Genomic DNA, 7975 nt, shown 5'->3' with positions numbered 1-7975 from the left:
GTGCCTTTTAAACCCGGACGGTACCACCGCGCCGGGCGGGGGAGCCCAGGGAGGGCCGGGCGGCCGGGTGCGTGGGCCGGGGCCGCTCCTCTCCGGGGTCGAGAGGAGGTCCAGAGCTCAGCCCGGGCCCCATGAGTTGCCGGGGTCCCAGCCCAGCGAGTCGACGCCCCCCTCGCGCAATGGCCAGGTCCTCGGCGCGCCTCTCCCCTTTCTCCCCACCCGCTGCCTCGGGCAACCTTGGGACCCGCGCGCGCGCCCGCGCCACACCCCCCTCGGGCCCAGGGCGCGCGCTCAGCTGGCTCGGGCGCGCGCCGGCCCCGCCCCGCCCCGGCGCTCCGAGGCAAGTCGGTGCCACCTGCTGCCGGCCAGCGACCTCTCCTGTTCTGGCCCCTCAGGTGCGCACCAGCCGAGGACTCGCGGCCCTTCCTTAGGACACTCTTCCTGATGGTCCATAACCTGGAGGGCCCGCGGCTAATATGCAAATGCCCAGCATAACGGGGACTCGAGAGTGGCCCCTTTCTTACCCGGCCACCATGGCCTGAATCTGGGGGTCTCAGTCCCTTGTTTTCTTTTTCCTTTTTTTAAAAAACAACTTCGAGATGTAATTCACCTATCATACAAGTCACTCGCTTAAATCGTTAACATTCAATAACAGTATAATCAAAGCTGAGCAACCACTCCCACTATCAAATCCCAAAACCTTTTCAACGCCCCTAAAGAAGGAAACCTCACCCCTAAAGGAAACCCCACTCCTCAGCCCCCTCCCTTTCGTTCCCCCAACCACTCATCTACTTTCTGACTACGATTTGCCTGTTCTGGACGGCTCATTCGATGGATTCATACAACATGCGTGTGTCTTTCGTGTCTGGGTTCTTTCACGGAGCATAATGTTTTGAGGGTTCATCCATGTTCTAGCATGTATCAGTACTTCGTTTCTTTTTAGGGCCAAATAATAGTTCATTACGTAGATATGCCACATTTTCTTTATCCTTTCTGAATTGGTAGACATTTGGATTGTTTTTATCTTTTGGCTACTCTGAACATTAGCATACAAGTTTTTGTGTGAACACATTTTTCATTTTCCTTCTACCTAGGAGTGGAATTGCCAGGTCACATGATAACTCCATTTTTAGCTTGAGAAAAACGGCCAAACTGCTTTGGAAAATAGCTGCACCGTTTTACATTCCCACCAGCAGTGGATGAGGGTTCCAATTTCTCCACATCCTCACCAATACTTATCTGATTTTTTGTTTCCAGCCATCCTAGTGGGTGTGAAATGGTATCTTGTATTTGGTTTGCATTTCCCCAATGACTAATGATGTTGAGCATCTTTTCAGGAGCTAACTGGCTATTTGTATGTCTTCTTTGATCTACAAAGAAATCTGAAATGTCTATTCAAGTTCTTTGCCCATCTTTTAATCAGGTTTTTGTTGTTGTTGTTCTTGTTGACTTGTAGAAGTTCTTTGTGCATTCTGGATATTAATCCCTTCTACATGTGATTCGCGAATATTTTCTCTCATTCCGTGGGTTCTATTTTCATATTATTGATAGTGTACTTGAATGCACAGAAGGTTTACATTTTGATGATGTCTGATTTATCTTTCTTCTGTTTCTTGTGCTTTAGTTGTCATATCTAAAAAACCATTGTTTCATCCAAGGTCACGAAGATTTACTCCTACATTCTATTCTAAGAGTTTTCTATTTTTTGCTCTTCAATTTAGGTCTCTCATCCACTCTGGGTTAGTTTTAGTGTATGATGTGAGGTTGTGCTCCAACTTCATTCTTTTGTATGTGGCTACTATTCAGTTGTCCTAAAACCATTTCTTGAAGAGACTATTTGTTCCCCCACTAAATGGTCTTGGCAGCCTCATCAAAAAAATCAATTGACAATAGATACGTGGCTTTATTTCTGGACTCTCAATCCTGTTCCGTTGATCTATATGTCTATCTTTATGCCAGTACCACACTGTCTCGATCGCCATAGCTTTGCAGTAAATTTTGAAATCAGAAAGTGTGAATCCTCCAAATTTGTTCTTTTTCAAGAGTATTTTGGCTATTCAGGGTCCTTAGCAATTTCATGTGAATTTTAAGGTGAGCTTGTCAGTTTCTGCCAAAAAAAGCCAGTGGGAGTTTGATAGGGATTAAATCGAATCTGTATGTCAATTTAGGAAATGTTGCCATCTTAACAAGATTAGGTCTTTCCGTCCACGAACATGGGATGTTGCGATGTTATGTGTTCATTAATTTCAATTTTGCTTGTCTGTAGTCCCAAGCGGTTTCACCAAACACTCATCTAGATATTGCTGTGAAGATATTTTGTACATGTGGTCAACATCGAGTCAGTTGACATTAAGTGAAGACGACCCTCCATAACGTGGGTGGGTCTCGTTCACTCAGTTGAAGGCCTTACCAGTAAAAATTGAAGTTTCTTGGAGAAGAAGAAATTCTGCCTCAACACTGTAATGTAGAAAGCCTTCCTGAGTCTCCAGCCTGCTGACCTGCCCTACAAATATTGGACTTGCCAACTTGCCAGCCCCCACAATCTCATGAGCTAATTCCTCAAAATAAATTTGTGTGTGTGTGTGTGTGTGTGAGTGCGCGCGTGTGCGCGCGCACGTGTGCATGCACACACGCGCGTGCTCTGTTCTGTTTCTCTGGAGAACCCTGACTAAGCTGTTCTGTTTCTCTGGAGAACCCTAAACAGATGTCTTTATTTATTTAGGTCTTCTTCCATTTCTTTCAATGATGTTTTGTAGTTTTCAGTGTAAAAATCTTGCACTTCTTTTGTTAAATTTATTCCTATGTATTTTATTCTTTTCGATGCTGTTTATTAATGGAATCACTTTCTTAATTTCATTTCAGATTGTTCATTGCTAAGGTTTAGAAATGCAATTGATTTTTGCGTAACGATCATTTATCCTGCAACCTCGCTGAACTTGTTGATTAGCTCATAGATTTTTAGTGCATTTCTCAGGATTTTACCTGTACAAGATTATGCCATCTGAGAATAGAGTTTTACTTCTTCCTTTCCAATTCGAATGCCTTTTATTTCATTTTGTTGCTTAATTGCCCTGGCTAGAACCTCCAGTCAAATGTTGGATAGGAGTGGTTGCTTTCTGTTTCATTTTCTCATTTGAAATTATTTCAGACTTACAGAAAATCTGTAAGAATTGTAGAGAGAGCTCCCATGCACCCTTAACCCAGATTCACCAGTACAGGCATTCCTCATTTTACTATGGTTCTTTTTTACAATCTGAAGGCAAGACCCTCCACCTTCAAAAAGATTATGACTCGCTTTATTGCAAACCCGTGATATTTCTGAGGTTTTCCTGGTTTGTATTTTGCCCCATCTGCTTTCTCATTGTCTCTCACACACACGTGTGTGCATGTGTACGTATATATTATATATAAAAATAATATTTTAATGAACTATTTCCAAGTAAGTTGTAGATACCTCGCCCCTTTAACCCTCAATACTTTACTCCGTATTTTATAACCCAGCATCATTACTGTATCCTCTTACGTAATCATGGTATAACTATCAACATCGAAAATGTTAATGATACGGTGACATTATTCAATCCAAAGTCTTATTCAGATGTCACTACCTGTCCCCACAATGTCCTTCGTAGCTTTGCTTTTTCTCATCCAGGATCCAGTCTAGGATCCCACGGCGCATTCGGTCGTCACGTCTCTTTAGTCCCCTTTAATCTGGAACATTCTGCTTTTCTCAGCCTTTTATGACATAGATATCTTTGAAGAGTGCAGACCAGGTATTTCGTAGAATGTCTCCCAGTTTGGGTTTGTCTAATTTTCTTCTCCTGATGGGATTCAGGCTGCGCGGTACTGGGAGAAAGCCCCGCCCCCTGGTCCTGAGCCCGGGGCTCTCTCACTGCTTATCAGGGAGGCACGCTCTGTCTCCTTGTCCCTTCACTGCGTGGCCACTTTGAGCGCTTGCTTAAGGTCATGACTGCCAGTGTCTCAAGTGGCTAGTTATTATTTTTCCCTTTGTAACTAAAAAGTAGTTTGTAGGAGATACTTTGAAACTGGGTAAATATTCTGTTCCTCGTCTCGCTGTCACCCAGTCATTCTTGCCTGCATCAACGATGACTCCGATGGTTGCAAAATAGTGATTTTCTCCCTCCACGACGCCTCTTGCATTTTCTGTTGACATTCTACTGTCAGAAAGATCTCCCCTGTTTTTCTGTGTATTCATTATCAGTACGGACTCCTTGATATTGATTTTATTCGAGGGATTAGAATCCATTATCGCTAACTATTCATTTTGATGCTCCAATTGTCCAAGATTTGGCCCCTTCAGGCTGGCTCCTGTGCCCTTCTGACATGTCTCCATCTTTCTGTAAACTTTATTACTTTTGGCACAAGAATTTCTGGGTGCTTCTTGTATTTTCCTTCCCCCAGCCCTAGAATCAGCCATTCTTCCAAGGGGCCCTGGTTCCTTTTAGGGAGGATAATATTTAAAAACCAAGATCTGGGGGCAAAGTATAATCACTGCTAGTGGGATGTCATGCTCTTAGGCACTTTCAATGGGCAGAGGGTGGATGCACGCACGTGCGTGCGTGCGTGCGTGCGTGTGTGTGCGTGTGTGTGTACTGATACTTCCCATTCCAATTCCACAAAAACGTCTTAGCCTTTGCCCAATCTGTAGTATTTGTGTCTCTCTTCTCCAGCAGTGAAAGACCCTGGCTCCCAACATCACCTATTAATCTATGGACTCTTTTGCTGGATCCTCCATTGTGTACAGAGCCCTTTCAGAATGACCATACCCATGTTCCCGGAACAAACTAACCTAGTAATTTGTTGCCTGGATTTTTATGGTTTGGTTTCTTTTGCCTTTAGGCTGAGGGTCTAAAGTAAGAATGTTGTATTTAAACATTGTTTGGATAGTTTTAAATTTCCCTTTAATATAGTTATATTATCCATTTGAAGTACACTTGGGATCATTTCTGTATTCAATTTTACCCTCCCTCGTCCTGTTGCTCTTTTTTCAGTATACAAAATAGTAACATGTGTCCAGAAGTCAAAAATACACAAGAAGATACACCCAGGGGAACATCACTCCCTCCCATGTCCCTACCACCCCATTCCCTTCCCGCCCCCTTTAGGTAACCAAGTTCAATAGTCGCCTTCTTTTTCTTTTGTTCTTTTAAAGTGAGTGTTATGGATGTATAATTTGCAGACAATAAAATGACCCCATTTTAAGTGTACAGTTCAATGAGGGTTTTTTACAGTGAGAAATTTTTATATTTAGAATTAGCCAGCTGGACTTGGTTTAGATGACCCCAATTTTATTGGCAACATCCAAAGCATCGTTTTCGGGAGCCATTCAACATATGCCTTCTTCTCCTCATCCGGCCTGATCAGGGCGTTGACCTTGGCCACGTCAACGTCATAGCTCTTCTTCTCGGCCTATTTGATCTGGTGCTTGTTGGCCTTGACACCCACAGTGAACACAAGTGCACTGTTGCCTTCTGTCTTCATGGCTTACTCGGCGGCCAGGGGGACTCATTGGTGGCATAACGGTTAAGCTTATTTCTCCGGGGGGTGCTCTTCCGAAGATATCTGGGCTGCCTTCGAAGCCACATTGTCTTGGGCTGTTGGGAGGTGGGCAGCTTGTAGATCTTTTTTTTTTTTTTTTTTTTTTTTTTTGGCCGTGGACGCCTTTCAGCTCTGCTTCTTTGCCTTCAAAGCCTTTGCTTTGGCTTCAGCTTTCGGAGGGGCCGGGGCTTCCTCCGTCGCTTTCGGCGCCATCTTTGGGAAAAGGCCAGTTCAATGGGTTTTGACAAGTGTATATCTCTTTTTAACCGCCCTAGGTCAAAATATGGACCAATTCCATCAGCCCAGAGGCCCATCTCCCGTTTCCTCACAGTCAATGCCCCTTCGCCCAGCTCCAGGTGGCTGCCGGTCTGCTCGATGTCACCACGATGACAGCGTGCATCTTTTCATACACTATTGCCATGCTATGTAGTCTTTTGCCATGCCTATTCAAGTCTTTTGCCTGTTTTTAAAAATTAGGATGTTTGTCTCATTTTTATTGACTTGCAGGAGTTTATATATGTATTGCATATTCTGGATACGAGCCCTTTGTCATAAAAATATTTTTCTTTTCTCTGAGCCAGTGGCTTTTCTTTGCATTTTCATAATAGTATCTTTTAAAGGGCAAAAGTTTAGAGTTTTGATAAAGTCCAATTTATAAAGTTTTCCTTTTATGATTAATGTTTTCTGTACCCTGTCCAAAAAAACGTTGCTTCGTCCCAGATCACAAAGACTTTCTCCCATGTCTTATTTATATGTTTTGTTTTGTTTTTGTTTTTTTGATTTTTTTGGTTTAGCTTTTACTTTTAGGTCTACAACCCATGTCAAGTTCATTTTTCTGTATGGTTTAAATAAGGTGTGTGAGTTTCCTCTGGCTACCGTAACAAAGTTCCAAAAAAATCCGAGTGGCTAAAACAACAGATATTTATCCTCTCCCGGTGCTGGAGGCCACTGACTACCATGGAGGCGGTGGTGGGGCCACGCTCCCTCCAAGCCTAGGAGAGGGTCCTTCCACGTCTCTTCCAGCTTCTGGTGGCTAGCAAGCCTCACATTCCTTGGCTTGTTGATGCAGCACTCCAGCCTCTGTTGTCACGTGACATTCTCCCTGTGTCTGTCCATCTGTCTCCTCTCTTCTTAGAAGGACGCCAATCGTATTGGATTTAGGGCCTACCCTCCTCCAGTATAGCCTCATCTTAACTGGATTACATATGCAAAGACCTGGCCTCTGCATCAGGTCCCATTCACAGGTACTAGGGGAGAGGATGTGGACATTTCTTTCTAGGGCACACAATTCAATCCATAACATCAGGATTAAAGTTTCCTTTTTCCATTCAGATATCTGACTGCTCCTGCAGTATTTCTTAGACACGTAAACATGAGGATTTATATCTGGACTCCTAAATCTGTGCCATCCACCTACATGCCTATCTATCCTTACATCTATAGTTCGCTGCTTCCATTACTGTGGCTTCATAGTAAGTTTTCACATCGGGTAACGTGATCCCTTCAACTCTGTCTTTTTCAAAATCGTTTTGGGTATTCTAGGTCCTTCCATATAATTTCTAAATAATTTGAGGCTCAGCCTGTCAATTTCTATGGAAAAGCATGCTAGGATTTGGGGTTGGGATTACATAGAATTCATAGATCACTTTAGGGAGAATTGTCATTTGGGGGCAGAATTCTAAGATGGCCTCAAAGTTCCCGCCACCTAGCATATGAACCTATACAATCCCCTCCCCCTGAGGAAGAGCAGAAGCTTCGTACATGAGGAGACATCACTCCCATGGTTTGGTGACTAACCAGCTGACTTCGAGTTCATCAAAGCGGAGCTTATCTGGGTGGGCCTGATCTATTCAGATGAACCCTTAATGGAGACTGAGACCTTCCCGAAAGGAGAGAATTGAGGCATGAGAGGGGCTATGGAGGGGACGAGGTGGCAAGGAACCTCAGGTGGCCTCTGGGAGATGAAAGCATCCCAGCCAATAGCCGACGAGAGGAGATACAAATGTCCAACAAATACATGAAAAGATGCTATTAGGGAAGTGCAAATCAAAGTCACAATGAGATATCATCCCACACCTGTTAGAATAGCTATAATTAACAGAGCAAGTAATAACAAGGTAATAATAACAAGTAATAATAACAGAGGATGCGGAGAAAAAAGGAACCCTCTACACTGCTGGTGGGACTGCAAATTGGTACAGCCACTATGGAAAACAGTATGGAGCTTCCTCAAAAACTAACAATTGATCTACCATATGATCCAGCAATCCCTCTACTGGGCATTTTTACCTCAAAGACTTGAAAACTCATATCTGAAAAGATATTTGCACACCGATGTTCATAGCAGCATTATTCACAGTGGCCAGGATATGGAAGCAACCGAAGTGTCCTACGATAGATGATTGGCTAAAGAAGC

Source organism: Pteropus medius, unplaced genomic scaffold (assembly GCF_902729225.1).
Source record: "Pteropus medius unplaced genomic scaffold, Ma_sr-lr_union100, whole genome shotgun sequence".
Taxonomy (NCBI): Eukaryota; Metazoa; Chordata; class Mammalia; order Chiroptera; family Pteropodidae; genus Pteropus; species Pteropus medius.
This window is presented reverse-complemented; position numbering follows the sequence as displayed.